This window comes from Nomascus leucogenys, chromosome 5, assembly GCF_006542625.1.
Source record: "Nomascus leucogenys isolate Asia chromosome 5, Asia_NLE_v1, whole genome shotgun sequence".
NCBI lineage: Eukaryota > Metazoa > Chordata > Mammalia > Primates > Hylobatidae > Nomascus > Nomascus leucogenys.
In genome coordinates this window covers 9,180,163-9,198,531 of record NC_044385.1, presented here as the reverse complement: position 1 = coordinate 9,198,531, position 18,369 = coordinate 9,180,163, and positions in this window count along the sequence as shown.

The following is an 18,369-nucleotide window of genomic DNA, read 5'->3' as shown; positions in this document are numbered from 1 at the left end:
TTGACATGTATGAAGGACTTCCTATGTGCTAGACCTGCTCTAATTTATCTAAATGTATTACATTTAAAATAAATAATTTACTAAATTATTTCCCTCATGTCATTTTGAAGCATATGTCTCATACAACTAGAAGGTATTGTGGTGGAAATTAATGATTCCAGGAAGTTTGGCCCAAAGCCTATGTATATTAACACATCAAACTTTCAAAATATTGTATGTAACAGCAATTTAATAAAAAAAGAGCAGTCATATATTCATCTGTAAGCTTAATACTGGTAAGCTTAATTACCAGTAGCTTTAGATCTTCCAGCTAGTTTTCCCTCATTGCATTGTCCTCTCTCAGGCTTAGAGTTAACCACTAATCTGAATTTAGGGCAATCATTGCTTTGTTTTAATTTATGTTTTCCTGTATTTATGAGAAAAGGAAAACTGAGAGCACATATATTATCTTTATAATTTATCTTTGTACCTTTTTTAAGGTTACCTTTAATGAACAAAATATCTTAAGATAGACACATTAACAAAATATTTCCTTGAAGGGTCAATATTATGATAACCTATATATATAAATAAAGGTTCAACATTAACAAAATGACACACTCTCATTATTGGTCCACTTTAGTTTCTCATCTAGTTTAGTTGTTTTATATATAATGTATTATGTACCCATGAAATCATCATCCATAGTAAAAGCTGGGACCTTAATAACATCCTGTACAAATATTTATTTGCCCTATCTCCTCACTTGCCTCGCTGACATTTGAGCTAAATTTTATCTTAAATTCTATGTTCATCTCTTCTTCGCTTTCAAATGTGTGTATACATATATATGTGTGTGTGTGTATATATATGTGTGTGTTTATGTATATCCTGCAAAAGAATTTGTGTGTGAATACACATATATTCACACATTAATTTTAGGTTTTATATAGTTTTTAACTATGTAAACGGGGTATTTGATGTATACAGGCACACCTTGAAAATATTGTGGGTTCAGTATCATACCAACTCAAAAATTTCAATGAATATTTCAATAAGCTTCATCAAACAAATTTTTTGGTTCCTCAGTATCTATAAAAGTTATGTTTATACTATACTGGAAGTATTCTATTGAATATACAATAGCATTATGCCCCCCAAAATCTGCAAACTTAATTTAATCCAATATTTTTAACTAAAAGTACTTTATTGCTAAAAAACAGGCCTTCACAGAGTCCTGATGATGTTTTTGCCAGTGGAGAGTTTGTCTGAATGTTGTTGGCTGCTGACCGGTTAGAATAGTGGTTGCTGAAAGCTGAGGATGGCTGTGGCAATTTCTTTCTTTCTTTTTTTTTGGGGGCGGGGGGACAGAGTCTCACTCTTTTTAGTAGAGACAGGGTTTCACCATGTTGGCCAAGGTCTCCAACTCCTGACCTCAGGTGATCTGCCCACCTCAGCCTCCCAAAGTGCTGGGATTACAGGCGATCGCCACCACGCCTGGCTACTTCTTGTAGTTTTTAGTAGAGACAGGGTTTCACCATGTTGGCCAGCTGGTGTCGAACTCCTGACCTCAGGTAATCTACTCACCTTGGCCTCCCAAAGTGCTGGGATTACAGGCGTGAGCCATTGCACCTGGCTGGCAAATTCTTAAAATAAGACATCACTGACATTTACCTCATCGATTGACTCTGAGGAAAGGTTTTTCTTAACAGCATTTTTTGTCTGCAGGAGAATTACTTTCAAAATTGGGGTCAATCCTCTCAAACCCTGCTGCTGCTTTATTAACTTAGTTGACATAATATTCTAAATCCTTTGTGGCTATTTTAATAATGTTCAAAACATCTTCACCGAGAGTCACCATCTCAAGAAAGCACTTTCTTTGCTTGTCTATAAGAAGCCACTTCATGTTCCTTAGTTTTATCATGAGATAACAACAATACAGATTCCAATTTTAGTTCAAGTTATCTTGTTATTTCTTCCACATCTGCAGTTACTTCCTCCACTGAAGTGGTGAATCTCTTAAAGTCATCCATGAGGACTGGAATTGACTTCTTCCAAACTTCTGTTAATGTTGATATTTTGACCTCCTTCCATAAATTACAAATGTTCTTAATGGCATCTAGAATCGTCAATTCTTTCAAGAAGGTTTCAATTGGTTTTGCTCAAATCCATCAGACAAATCATTATCTAAGACAACAATACCATTAGGAAATGTATTTCTTAAATAGGAAGACTTGAAAGTGAAAATGACTGCTTGATTTATGTGCTATAGAATGGAAGCTGTGTTAGCAGGCATGAAAACATTTATTTCCTTGTACATCTCCATCAGAGGTCTTGGGTAGTAAGGTCAACGAGCAGTAACATTTTGAAAAGAATCTTTTTTTTTCTGAACAGTAAGTCTCAAAAGTGAGCTTAAAATATTCGGTAAATTAAGCTGTAAACAGATGTGCTATTATGCAGGCTTTCTTTTTCTATTTATAGAGCCCAGACAGAGTCGACTTAGCATACTTCTTCAGGGCCCTGGGATTTTCAGAATGACCAGTGAGTGTTGGCTTCAACTGAAAGTCACCAGCTGCATTACCCTCTAACAAGAGAGTCAGCCTGTCCTTTGAAGCTTTGAAGCCAGGCATTGACTTCTCCTCTCTAAATGTGAAAGTCCTGCATGGCACTTTCATCAATTCTTTAGTGTAGTTACCTTCATCAATTCTCTTAGCTAGATCTTCTGGAAAATTTGCTGCAGCTTCTGCATTAGCATTTGCTGCTTCATCTTGCACTTTTATGGAGATGGCTTCATTCCATAAACCTCATGAAACAACTTCTGCTAGTTTCAAGCTTTTCTTCTGCACCTATCTCAGTCTTCACAGAATTGAAGAGGTTCAGGGCTTTGCTCTGGATTAGGCTTGAGGGAATGTTGTGGCAGATTTGATCTTCTATCCAGACCACTAAAACTTTCTCCTCATCAGCAATAAGGCTGTTTTGCTTTCTTATCATTCATGTATTCAGTGGAGAAGCATTTTTAATTTCCTTTAAGAACTTTTCCTTCACCGTCACAACTTGACTAACTGGTGCCAGAGCCCTAGCTTTTGACCTATGTCAACTTTCAATATGCTGTTCTCATTAAAGTTAATCATTTCTAGCTGTAGATTTAAACTGAGAGATGTGCGATTCTTCTTTTCACTTGAACTCTAAGAGGTGATTGTAGGGTTAATAATTGGCCTCATTTCAATATTGTTGTGTCTTAGGAAATATAGAGGCCCAAGGAGAGGCAGAGAGTTGGAAGAACAGGTCAGTGGAGCAGTCAGAACACACACATTTATCAATTAAGTTCACCGCCTCATGTGGGTGTGGTTTGTGGCACCTCCAAAAGTTACAATGGTAACATCAATAAGCATGGATCACAGATCACCATAACAGATACAGTAATATGAAAAGTTTGAAATTGACTTGTTTGATTCAGAGTTGCCACACACTTTCAATTTGTAAAGAGCCAAACATCTTGGAAGTACAATAAAATAAAGTATAATAAAGCAAGGTATGCCTGTATAATGTTTTGGAATTTGTTTTGCATCTAATATTATACTGCAAAGATTCATTCATAATATTATATGTTATACTTATTTGTCCGTTTTGATGGTTATGTAATATTCACTGTGTGACTGTAACAGTTTTTTAATCCATTCACTCATTGGTGAACATTTGTATTGTTGTCAGGTATTTGTAACTGTCATGTTTGCTGGGGTTAACTTTCTTTCATGTCATAGGGTAGCCTTAGAGTACATAATTGCATTATAAGGTAAATACATGTTCAACTTTACAAAATAATGCTAAACTTTATTTCCACATTCAACATGACAGCAGTTCTATGGGTCATCACTTTCTCCAATTCTTGATAATGCTACACCTTTCAAATTAATTTGTTATTCAAATTTAAAACTGTAACTCTTTATTATCATGTTTTGCATTTCTTGAATTAATAATGATATTGAACAACTCTCTCCAGATGTATGGGTAAAATGTGTTTCCAGTTCTCTGAAAATGTTTGTTACTCATTTTCCTACTAAGATGTTTGTACTTTTCTGATTGATTTACTTATATATATTTTAAACATGTTCTTGATACCAATCATTTACCAGCCATGTGCACTGAAAATATGTTGTCTCAGTTTCTAACATATTTTCTCATCTTTAAGGTGTGTTTTGAGGAAAAAACTTGTAATTTTAATAAGCTACATTAATTTTTTATTTGCTTTGCATCTTAACAATTCTATCTGTAATTCAATTTGTAGGATTATCATATTTGTTTTCTATAAGAATTTTAACATTTTACTTGGACAATTAAGTCCTTACTATATTTAGTGATAATTTTGTAATATGGTGGTTAATACAGACCCAATTCAACATTTCCCATATTGAAAACCATTTTTTCAGCCCTGTTTATTGAACAGTCTCTACTTCCCTCACTAATTAATATGAAATCCATAGCATTCACCAAAGTTTTCTACATGTGTAAGCCTGTTTCTGCGTTCTCTATTCTAACCCATTTATCAATTTGTATATATTTGTGATAATACCATCTTTTCGTACTCACCACAGTCTCAGAATGAATATCTGGTAGGATTATCCTTTCACTTTCCTGCTACTATTCCTCTTTCACTTTACCAATTTAGTTTCCTAGAACTGTATTATCATGTTTTATAAAAAATTATGTTTAAATTGTGATTATAATTGTATTGAATCTATAGATTAAAATGGGGAATTTGAAATCTATAGAACATTGATTCTTTTTATCCAGACATTGCAAATCTCTGTATCTTTACATAAAGATGTGAAATTTTCTGTGTAGAAGTCTTACACTGCTTTTACCAAATTAATTGCTAGATACTTAACATTTGCTTGTATATATAAAGTCGTTAGTTGTGTCTTTTCATACTTCAGTCATTTGCTGGTGGTACATAGATGTGTCATTGACTTCTGATCATTAGCCTTGTGTCCATCAAAATCATTAATATCTCCTTATTATTTCAGTGAATTTGCCTGCCAATTATTTTGGGTTTTCTAATGTAGTGATTATATCATGTTCTTTGTTCTGATTCCTATCTTCTGTATATTTACTTTTATGTATCTATTTATCTGTTTGTTTATTTATTACTTTTTGCCTGCATATGCTGTCCAGGACCTCCAATATATTGATGGGCAGAAGTAATGATACTTACCATCTTTGCCATTGATTTTTGTAAAAATTACTTCTAACAAGTTTTCATTTAGGATGATATGGTGGTTTCCTCTACAGTCTTCTAAAGATATGTTTTATTAAGCTAATGAAGTTCTTTCTCCTTATTTTTATTCATACAATTTTTTCCAATGCTGAAGAATTCAATTTTGAAAGTAGTTTTTGCATCTCTTGATACTTTTCTCTCTTAATCTGTTAAAAGGTGTAGATTTCTCGAGAGCATTAAATTAAATCATCTTGCGTTCTAGAGATAAACCCAGCTTTATTATGACATATTACTTTTTATACACTGAATTCATTTAGCAAATATTTGTTTACAATTTTTATCATGTTAAAATATATACAACAGAAAATTTACAATTTTAATCATTTTAAGTGTACAGTTTAGTGGCATAAAGTACAGTTGTCATACAACCATCAATGCCATTCATCTTTAGAATGTTTTTGTCTTTCCAGACTGAAACTCTATACATATCAAACAGTAACTTCCCATTTCTACCTCCTCCAAGCTCCTGGAAGCCACCATTCTTCTTTCTGTCTCTATGAATGTGACTACTCTAGGTACCTTATGTAAGTAGAATTATATAGTATTTGTCTTTTGTGACTGGCTGATTTCACTTAGCATAATGTCTTCAAGGTTCATCCATGTTGTAGCATGTGACAGAATTTCTTTCCATTTTATGGCTGGATAATGTTCCATTGTGTGTATGTGCCACATTATTTTTAATCCGTTCTTCCACCAGTGAACACTGGGTGGCGTCCACCTTTTTGCTATTATGCATAATGTGGCTATGAACATGGGTATAGTAGTTGCCCCTCATCCATGCTTTCACTTTCCAAGGTTTCAGTCACCCTCAGTCAAGCGTAGTTTGAAAATATTGAATGGAAAATCCCAGAAACAACAACTTATAAGTTTTAAATTGCACAGTATTCTAAGTAGTGTGATGAGATCTCTTGCTGTCCCACCACTGTGTTCCACCTGAGATGCGAATTCTCCATTGTCCAGCGTGTTCACGTTGTAGACCCTTCACACTCATCAGTCACTTAGTAGCCATCTCGGTTCTCGGATCTACTGTCGTGGTATGGCAGTGCTTGTGTTCAAGTCACCATTATTTTACTATATACTGACTTTAAAACACAAGGGTAGTGGGCCGAGCGTGGTGGCTCACGCCTGTAATCCCAGCACTTCGGGAGGCCGAGGCAGGCGGATCACGAGGTCAGGAGATCGAGACCATCCTACCTAACACGGTGAAACCCTGTCTCTACTAAAAATACAAAAAACTAGCCGGGCGTGGTGGCGGGCGCTTGTAGTCCCAGCTACTAGGGAGGCTGAGGCAGGAGAACGGCGTGAACCCGGGAGGCGGAGCTTGCAGTGAGCTGAGATGGCGCCACTGCACTCCAGCCTGGGAGACAGAGCGAGACTCGGTCTCAAAAAAGAAAGAAAAGAAAAGCAAGCGTAGTTGTAATTGTTCTATTTTATTATTGTTGTTGTTAATCTCTTACTATGTCTAATTTATAAGTTAAACTTTCCCATAGATGTATATGTATAGGAAAAAGCATAGTTCATAGGGTTCGGTACTTCTGTGATTTCAGGTATCTACTAAGGGTCTGGGAAGGTATCTCCTGTGGATAATGGGGGACTGCTGTATACAAAGAATATCCATTTGAGTCTCTGCTTTCAATTCTTTTTTGTATACACCCATGAGTGAAATCGCTGGATCACGTGGCCGTCCTATGCTTAATTCTTTTGAGTGACTTCCACACTGTTTTTCGAGCAATTTTATCATTTTTATTTATTATTTTGCCTCTACATTCATGACTTATCAATATTTATTAACATTTTTTCTTTCTTCTCAAGTCCTTTTTTGGTTTTGGTAAAAGAATAATGTTTTATAAAATGAGTTAGGCAGCACTCCTTGTTTTTCAGATGTCTGAAAGTGATTGTATGTAAATGTGTGTTCTCCAGTTATTCAATGAAGTATTGCATATATGCTTATATCAAGCTTGCTATAATGTTAAAAAAGTCTCCTGATACACAATGAGTTTCTCCCTGCTTGAACCAACAATAACTGGGATTACTAAATCAAAATCTTCATCTTGGTTGTGGGTTCATTCATTTTTCTTCTTATTCTGTCAATATAGCTTCCTAAGCCTGAAAGTCATGTTACTAACTGTATACTGAAGAATGGTTAGAGCTTTCTGATGAACTAAGCCTTCTATTAGTACATGATTATGGTTTATACTGACAATGCTTTTGCCTTCAGTCTATTTTTACAGATACTGATACAGTCATGTTAAGTAGAATGCACATGGAATAAAATGAACTAATATTTTTACTTTTAGACTTTCTATGTCTTTATGTTTTAAGTATAGCTTTTGTAAACAACACATAACATTTTTGTGTATTTAAACTGTCAAACTTTTCCCGTGTTTTTTTCTTTTTTTTTTTTTTTTGCCTGTGTAATCACTTTTTTCTTTCTTTTCAGTTTTGTCTTTACTATTTTGAAAATTGTACACTATAATCTTTAATGGATACTGGGACAGTTGAAGAAATCAAATGGAGAACTTTGAAAGAGCTAGAGCCACCTTCGCTTATGTGAGGCATGTGTCATATTCTCTAAGAATTTTATTCTACCTTTATCTTTCAACCCCACGACTATCAGTCAGTGTTTTGTATTGCCCTATAGAGAATATTTGAGTAGATTTACATGCAAATACATTTTCTCATTTTTTTCACCTTACATTTTCCTTTTAGAATCATTTTTCTTCTTTCTGAAGTTCACTCTTTAGAATTTTTTTTGTTTGTTTTATGCATTTGTGTTTATTTCACAGTAACCAAGATAAATGATGAGAGTGTATATAATCTTATACCAATAAATGTAAAATTTAGGTGATATGGCAAAATATTAATTAAAAAACTTGACTTCAGGAAAAACAATTCTGTATAGTTTTACAACAAATAAAGAAATAGAATCAGTAATTAAACTTTTGCAACAAAGTACACATCAGTCCCAGGTGACTTCACAAGTGCAATCAGTCAAACACTCAAGGAGTTTGTAATCCCAATCTTATACACTTTATGAGAAAGGAAAAAGAAAAAGCACTTCCCCCTTCAATTTATGACAAGACTATAACCTTGATATTAAAAGCAGAAAAGCTTATGAGAAAAAATAGATGCAAATACCTAAACAAAATATTAGAAAATGATCCAAAACTGTGTAAATATGCAAAATATAGTTTAAGAAATTAGTGTTAGTCTAACTTTAGTAAATCTGTTTGTGTAATTTGCTACAGTAATATACTAAGAGGGGGAAACACATATCATCACTACAATAGACACAGAAAAAGCATCAGTTAATTCTCAGCATGATTTAAAAAACAAAATATTCTTGTATGCCTAGAATAAAAATGACCCCCTCAACCTGATAAAGATAACTAAAAAACCTACAAACATCATACTCGAAGATGAAACAATATCATCATTATCTTTGAAATTGGAGATAGACATATCATCATTTCTATTAAAGACTGTATTGGTGGCTATCATTGAAGATTAGAAAATAAAAGATTGGAAAAGAGCAAAACTATTATTAGCTACAGATGCAACAATTATCTCTACATAGGCAGCAAAACAACATGGCACATGGATACATATGTAACAAACCTGCACATTGTGCACATGTACCCTAAAACCTAAAGTATAATAATAATAAAAAAAGAAACACTTTCTCTACCCTGAAGTCATAAGAATATTTTTCTAAGTTTTCATTGACATTTAAGAGTTACTTCTTTAATAAAATTTCCTCAATTCGTTTACAACTGCGTTACTATGTATAACATGAGGTAGGAATCCAATTTTAATTATTTCTCCTCATCCTAGGGAGATTGAAAAAAACATTTTTACTTCCTCAATTGATCTGCCTGATAATTTTAACTTCTGTCACATTTCCATATATGTATGGGTCTACTTCTATGTTCTCTCTATTATATTCAATTATTTCTATTAGACTTTCCCTGTGTCAATATCACTCTTTAGAATTTTTTGAAGATAGCGCAAATAATAAAATCATTCAAATTTTACTTGTTTAATATTGCCATCATTTTATCCTTGTTTTTGAGAGGTAGTGTTGCTAGATGTCATTCTAGCTGAATCAGTATGCTTTTTCTCAAATTTTGAATCACTTATTTTAATGTCCCTTGCTTCCATTATTGCTCTGTCAAGTAATCATTTATTTGTTGAAAAAAACTGTCTATTTTTAAGTGATTTTAAAGTCTTCTATTTATGTTCAGCATATTTCAGTTTTATTTCTTTTAAAGTACCATACATTTCTTTTAAAGTACCATATACTCCAATTATTTGGAGGATTGATTTTTTTAATCAATTCTAGAAATATATTTTTGACTATTACTTCTGTTTCCCAATACCTATTTCTAGATTTCTGATTAAATAACTTTCCATCATTATTACTTTATACTATATATCTATACAACTCTCCTTTATATTATTTATGTATTTTTATATTAATATCATTATATATCTTATTTTTCTCTCTGTGCTGAATTCTTATTTCTTCAGATACATTTCCCAACTTATCCATTTTTTCTTGAGCTACATCTATTCTGATGTTCACTACTTCAATTAATTCTGTTTTCTTTTTTTTTTTGAGACGGAGTCTCGCTCTGTCGCCCAGGCTGGAGTGCAGTGGCATGATCTCAGCTCACTGCAGCCTCTGCCTCCAGGGTTCAAATGATTCTCCTGCCTCAGCCTCCTGAGTAGCTGGGATTACAGGCATGTACCACCACGCCTGGCTAATTTTTGTATTTTCAGTAGAGACAGGGTTTCACCATGTTGGTCAGGCTGGTCTCAAACTCCCGACCTCATGATCGTCACGCCTCGGCCTCCCAAAGTGCTGGGATTACAGGCATGAGCCACCACACCCAGCCTACTTCAGTTAATTTTTAAATTTCAATTATTATTTTAGTTCTGAAAGTTCATTACTAGTAGTTTCACAAATTTGCTTCATCAGTTTTGATAAGCTTTCATTTTTCTCATGTTTTCAACTCTGTTCTTTATGTATTTAGATATGTTAAAAATAACTTATATTTTCTTCAATAATTCTAACATGTGCAAGCCTTTCAAGAATGATTTTGCTGATTTTTTTTTTCTGTTGACTCACTTGCATTGTATTTTGTTTCCTAATGTTTTTAGTGATTTTTTATTTTGGACCAAACTTTTCTTTGACTTAATTCTTTGACTTATTTTTTCTTGGACTTTTGAAAAATCTTTGAGGCCTCCCTATGCTAGAATTGCAATGCACCAGAGATAACTTGTGTTTGTTTTAGTCAGATGCCTAGCAGCACTAGAATTCTGAACATATCTCATGAAAATATCAAATTCAGTTCAGGGTCCCAATAGGTAGTGTAAATAATGGCCCTGGTCCTCTAATTTCCTAAGGCTTTTTCTAAGTCACATTTTTCCTCCTCTAAAGCCATGGCTGGAAAAGGAAAATTATTTTCTGTAGCATGCTTTTTAGTTCCCTTGCTTGCCTTTATTTTTATTTATTTTTTAATTTTTAATAAACTCAAATAGGAAAGAGGTACAATCCTTTGCTGGATCTCTAATTTGAGCTTCTACACCTTGTTTAAGTCAGGCTGTTTATCTCCTCTCTCACACATAAGCAACCCTTAACACTCAGGCACCAGAACACTCTGGATTTCCAAATACACTCAGGACATTCGCTGGGCAGATCCTAACCTCTGTAGTGTTGTCTTGTACTGTATTCTTTACCTCTGATTCCTTCTGTTATTTTAAATTTAGCTCAACCATGGATTTTAAGACATTTTTAAATAAATATTTTTTCTAATATTTTAAATATTAGATGTTTCCTTGAATGTTTCCTATATACCCAGAAGCTAAACTTCAAGCTAACTCTGTTAGCCACACTGCACACTATATTTCTTGAATAGATGAAATACTTGTTGTGTAATCAGTACGTTGTCAGTCATAAGATGGGGATATTTAGGGAGGCATCAAAAAAAGTCTAACTTACAGAAACTATGTTAAAGGAGTCAACAATCAAAACAGAATGTAGAAAAGCATTCCAACCTCTGGGCTCCATAAGTTCTCCGCTGGTCAAATAACCCAGCTACACTGAAACTTTTCCCCTCATCATTCAGTCACATTGACTCTCCTAGTAACTCCTGATCACACTTTGTCCAAGTCTTGTTATGAATTTCTGCCAATCCAAAATTCTAAAATACTTCTACTTTTCGCCTGTAGCACTTTTGCTCATCCATAAAAAAATCTGCTCTTAAATCAGATTTTCTTTGAAGTTTGCTTATATTCTTCTAACAAAAGAGTTTGTTGCTACAACCTCTGGGCTTCAACATGATTACTTTTACATATTTATTAAAGCATTTATTTTCCATTAAATTCTAAGTAATTTTGTCAATTGGGAAATGTTCATTGAGATTGATTGGAGTCATGTTTGGTGTCTTCCTTACTGGTGTCATATACTTATCCCTTTCTGTTGTGCCTGAGAAATTTTTATATTATGTATTTTAAAATTAAAAATAGTATACAAATCATGGGTGTACAGCTCAGTTAATTAAAACAAGGTGCATCCATCAACATGCCCATTTTTAAATGAAGAATTAGAACATACTAGTGACGACTCTTTAGTCCGCTCCAGTTTCTGCTGCTCCCATTCCTGAAAGGCAGCCACTATTTTGAAACTTGATGGGCATTAATTCATTACTTATTCTTCTATGTGTTATCCAGTATATAAATTTCTGGCTGCTTTTGCTCTACTTCGTGATTCTGAGATTCATCCACGTTGATTCATGTGTCGATATGTCAGTATTCTCATTTCTATATAGCATTTCTTCCTATTTTGGAATGTACTGCATTTTATGAATCTATTCAATGTTTATGGACATTTAGGCCATTTTTACTTAGGGACTGTTATGGATTGAGCTGTATACCTCCAAGTTTTATATGGTGAAGTCTTAACCCCCAGTACTTCACAATGTGACTTTATTTGGAAATGAGCTCTTTATAGGGCTAATCAAGCTGAACTGAGGTCATTAACATGGGCTATACAACAGGCATCTATACAAGTAGAACGCTATGTAAAGACAAAACAAACCAGAAGCTAGTGGGGAGGCACGGAACAGATTCTTCCTCACAGCCCTCAGAAAGAACCAGCCCTGCTGACACCTTGCTGTCAGACTCCAGCCTCCGAAACTGTGAGACAATATGTTTCTGTTGTTTAAGTCATCCAGTCTGTGGTACTTTGTTACCACAGCCCTAGCAAGCTAATACAGAGACTATGAAAATACAGCTGCTATAAACATTGTTGCTCATAATTTTTATTGAACATATGTACGCTTTTCTATTGAATATATGCCTAGGAATGTGGGTCATATGATATACGTTCATTTTGCCTTTGTAGATATTTCCATATAGTTTCCATGGTGGTTATATTAATTTACACTCTCACAAAAATCACAAAAGAATTTAACATGAAGGAAATGACTGTTTTATAGGTTTTCCAAAACTTATTTGGTGAAAAATTGGATCACAAAGCTAGGAAGGTTTATTCAAGCTGCTTGTATGAAGAATCACATTAGAGAGAGTTTGCTGATCAGTATAGATCCCTGATTTTGTAGATTAATCAATGCAGTTTAAATGTTTACAGCACAGAAGTGCTATGCCAATCTTAAGAAGAAATTCAACAAGTTTCCATAGATCATACAAGGATACTTTTACCAAAAAAATCTTTAATCACTGACCTGTCTGATAGAGGTGGTTCTTCCTTACATTCAAAGACAATATTGAATGTGGTGTCATGGAATAAGATCTTTAGTGTAGCTTTCTAGATAATTTTGTGCTCAGAATAAGAACTCGTCCCCACCTCAGCCCCCATGTCCTACAGAGAGATACACCATCCTGGCACCTCTTTGCCGGGAGGAGGAAATTATGCCTAAATTCCTAAACCTCTACATTCTGTTAGCTCATCTCTTCCCAAAAAGTGTTCTCAGAAATAATGACAGAATTAGAGCTGCAAAGGATCTTGCCCAAAATGAAAGCAGTCAGGGCAGGCACTCTTGATTAATTGTATCCCTAAATGTTTCATGTTATAACAACTTGGAATTTCATATGAAATAGTCTTATCTTGGAGCCTATAGGATATATTTTGGTTATTGAACTGGCCAATGCGTATTATCCTTAAAAAATGAATTCTTATTGCCTTAAAATAAACTTCCTGAGGGATCATACTAACTCTTACATTCAAAAAATATCCACCCAGAAGGAATTTATGATCGAAGAGAGAACATATTTTTTGAAACAGAGCTTCGTACTCTATTAACTTCATTTCCTTGTGCTCAAATAAGTACATGTCTTCCTGTTGTATTATTTATAACTATTTTCCAGTCCTGTCTTGTTCAGTCTGTGCCACACTGAAACACCTAATGAAACTAAATTTAAAGAGCCATGTTCCACAATTAGAGGTATCAGCTATAAACCATGACTACAGCCAAGAAAAAGAGAAATGTTCTACTTTCACTATGCCATCACCTTTAAATTTAATCACATTAAAATATTAATAATGTGCATTCTTGTCCACATGCAGGCAACTGTTCCTGTTAAACCACAAAACCCCAAAGACCTAATTAAATCAATAATAGCCTTTTCTACTGTGTAGCCTCTGAGTGACAGTTTAATAAGGAGTGCTTTAGTGATCCTATAAATCAGAATGATACTTCATTCTAACAAGATCCACACAGCCCTTTCTAGAAACTTTCTCAGAAAACTTATTGCTTAGATGATTTCATGATTCCCCACTTATGTAAGGAAATACACTTTTGCAACTCTCTGCTCTTGGTAAGTGTTAAAAAATGACACTTTCAGAATAAGATTCTTTTCATTTTATTTATGAGAATAATGTTGCTGTGAAAAAGATGACATTTTCAGAATTGTTGGAAAAGAACGATGCATTTAACTATAAATTGTGAGTCAAGGAATTTGAATGGCTTCAACAACCCTGTTATTAGTGCAGACCATTCACATTATCTATGATTTCATGTACTCTGTTTACTCTGTTTCTTCTAACTTTGTTCCTTCACCTGCTATTCGAAGTCATGAGAATAGCTGTTTTAGGCCTTTAAAATGTGAAGCTATAATTTCTGAGACAGAGAGAGAATAAAGTACCACAATAAATTTCTCAATAATTCTCCAGTGAGAAGTATTAAAATGTATGGTTATTGGACTCTTTTTTAGATTTTAATTTTGTCCTTCAGGGTGAACAGTTTACATGTGTCTCAAAGGCGATCTTATGTTTGGGAGCTCCTTTGGCCTAGTTGTAAATCATTTGGTTTGCTTTAAAGGTAGCATTATCTTAGCAGAGAGTAAGAAAATGGATTGAAGAATGCCCTGTGTTTTACTGAAGTAAGAGAAGCTCATCAGTCTAATGTTTAAAAGTTCTATTAGACACATCCAACTACTTTATGAATATTTATGTGCCATTCATTTCCTATACATTTTATTTAGAATTGTCATCAATACTCACTTGAAAAACTCTGCCTTATGAATGGAATTAAGTCGTGTAATAGTAGTTTACTGATCACCTGCTGTAACCAGGACACTGTACTAGGCATTATAATTCAAACTTAATTACTTCGGGTAACCTTACATTTAAAGAATAAAAGCTACAAGTACAGCTTTTTGATACCACCTAGTTTATAGGCACATTATAAGTTGATTAACCTAACACCATATTTAGACAGAGAACACCAGCTCCTGACATCCAGAGGCTGGCCTGGCACTGACAGACAGGTCTTAGTGACAGCTGTTGAACATCAACATCAGACAAGGCCACTTTGAGACCTTGACGAATTGAGACAAAAACCACAATCACTCTGTAATCATGTCTGAACACAGACAAGATGAAAACATTGTCCAAGCCACAAAAATGACCAAATATCACCCTATCCTGGATAGCGTGAGTGACTGCTACCCTTTTACCACTACACCTTAGCCTTGGTCTGTACTTCCCATGTTCTACATAGCATTTATAACATACCCAGTCATAAAATTACCCGTACATCCGGACAGCATCCAATGCAGAACAAATCTCCACTGTTTTAAACCCTACCGCACATCTGCTGAAACAAGCTTAAATCCTACAAGTCATTTTCAACATTGTTTTAACCACGTGTGCCTTCTCCCTCCCTGAAATGACTAATAAACACAACTCAATTACAGGTGGTGTCTCTGGTGGGTTTTTTACTAAAAGTTATTGAAAATAAAACATAACAAAAAGAGCTAATTCTGTATTTCCTCAAAGCTGAGATGCTGTACATTGTAAGACACATTCTGATTTCATAGGTATTGATTTATAAAATGTGTGCATCTTAGAATTGATGAAACACTGAATTCATTTTTTAATTACATTTACTTGGAGTTAGGGATACATTTAGCAAAAACATTAAAAGTTGACAGGCATCTTTTATTTTTTATGCAAGGCGCTCCTTTGTAAGGGTTCTTAAAATGTTCACTCCCTTTTAAGGGTTCCTAAAATGTTCTCCAAGGAAAATGAATCTGTATATCGTAAAAAGTAGGAGCTCAGTATTTTTTTTTCAACTAAAGAGTAAGTAAATATGTTATGGATTTAAAAAATACTCTGGATCTGAAATTGGTCAATCTGTCCCACTTCCTGTTCTTGTGAACAAAGTTTTATTGGAACACAGCCACATCCATTCATTTATATATTTTCAATGACAGAGTTTATTCATTGTAACAGAGGTTGTATGGCCAGCAAAGCTTAAAATATTTGCTATTTTGCTCCAAAAGTTTGCCGGCCCATCTCTTAGGTAGGCAGAGTGAAATTAGAGCAATTACCTGAAATGAGCATATGAACACATTCCAGCTTATAACACTTGTAAAATACATTACTGTTTGCATGTAAGATATAATTAGAACATAATAAACCAAATACTGTGACTCAATGTCCTCACTTATAAATTCAGCATTATAATCTTAGTACTTACGTCATAGAGTTCTTGCAAAGATTAGGTATACTAATATATCCAAAGTGCTTAGAACAGTGCTAGCATATAATAAATGCTAATATATGCATCTTCTATTTTGTAGTTGCTGATAATTACTAACAAAACCAGTAGCTACCCCCAGACTTCTTAGCATTAAAGTTCATTTCTGAAAAATTAAAAAAAAATAGTGAGCAGGATAATAGCTAAATAATGGCAAAGTTAATTTATATTCCATCATGGGCCAAAAATGGCCCAGAATATATTTTTAAAAAGACAGAGAGAAAGAGAAGAAAAAAAAGAGGATTGCTTGAAGCGCAATGGCAATTATTCTATTGAAAAACTGGGAAATGATTAATAAAACTGTTTAGAAGCAACCACATACAAGATAGCTTTTTTTAGAGTCTTCCACCCTTGGATTATGAACAGACGTGAACACAATAGCGTTGTGAAACACCCACACAATGGATAAAGAGGAGAAATTTAAATACAGCTACATGTCTGTCTCCTGCAAAAATATTAGAGTGGTAATTAGTCTGTCCTCAGACTGGGATTATATTTCTATGTCTTCCATTCTTACTTTATGGTAATTCTTAGAGGAGAAAACCCACAAGTTTTAGGTAAATCAACTGGGCAGACACAAAATGTACACATTAAAATACAATGAAAAAAAATGCAGAGTAACTTTTTGTTATTAGCTATTTTGCCTATTTTATTAGCAAGCAAAAATCACATAAAACTCTCTTTAAAACACAAATAATTTTTACAAATATTTTAAAGATTATTTATTAAGATTATATTATATATCAACTGAATGCAACAGAATATTTAGTTAGTTACTATATGTCATGAGTTGAGTTTAGAAATTCTAATTTTGGAGTAGGTGCTTCACAACCTCAAAGCAGAAAATTAGAAATTTAAAAGAGACTGATAAATAAGTTAGACATGTTATATATTTGACATGTTTTATTACTGTTATTAATGATACCTAACACTTAATGAGTGTTTGTTGTTTGTTTGTTTGTTTTTGAGATGGAGTCTTGCTCTGTTGCCCAGGCTGGAGTGTAGTGGTCTGATCTCAGCTCACTGCAACCTCTGCCTCCCGGGTTCAAGCGATTCTCCTGCCTCAACCTCCCAAGTAGGGAGGAACTACAGGTGTGTACCACCGCTCCAGGCTAATTTTTATATTTTTAGTGTAGACAGGGTTTCCCCATGTTGGCCAGACTGGTCTCGAACTCCTGACCTCAAGTGATCCACCTGCCTCAGCCTCCCAAAGTGCTGGGATTACAGGCATGAGTGTTTATTAAGTGTTGGGTATGATAGTCTTGGTCATTTTCATTCTTTTGAAAGTCATGTCAATGTGTGGATATAACTGAGAGCGCCAGAGAAGGTAAGGAATTTACTCAAGGCATGACTGAATCTAGTTCTGAGTCATAAATACACACGCTCTACCAGTATAGTATAGAATTGTCCATGCAATTAAATTTTGAGAGACTTGCTATGGTGACCACAGTTCAAGGTAACAAATTCTAAATGGCACAGTCAAGATTTCCTTTTGAAATATAATGTGTGAAAATACCAAAATCTATGTCTCTATAAAAATGTACTTTCTGAAGAAAATTATTATAACGTTTTTTCACAACAGGTAAAGCCTGTTGCAGGAAAGGGGAAATGATTTCAAAATTTAGCCAGCACGAAGTCAATATATGCTTTGTGTTTTACAGATTGAAAGAAGTAGCAACATACACATTTAATTAGGAAAAGAGTCTGTGTTCAGAAGTTTTGAGGAAATAAAGAGATATTGTTCAAAATAAGAGGAGGAAATAAGGTATTATTAAACAATTTCACTTTGCCCTGATTATGTGGTTTATCCAAGACAAATTCATTAAGTACGTATTTCATTGCCATTGTGAAGAAAATAGTATAAATTTCAACTCCACTTAACAAATACTGACAGTTTGGGCTAGGCTAACAGCAAAAAAATACTATTAATATTACTCAGAGAGTTAATTTAAATCAATACTTTATCAAGTATGACTTTACCAGACGTGGTCACATTCCAAATCAACCCTGTCTGTTTATGAGTAGAAATACAAAAGAATCATTTACAAT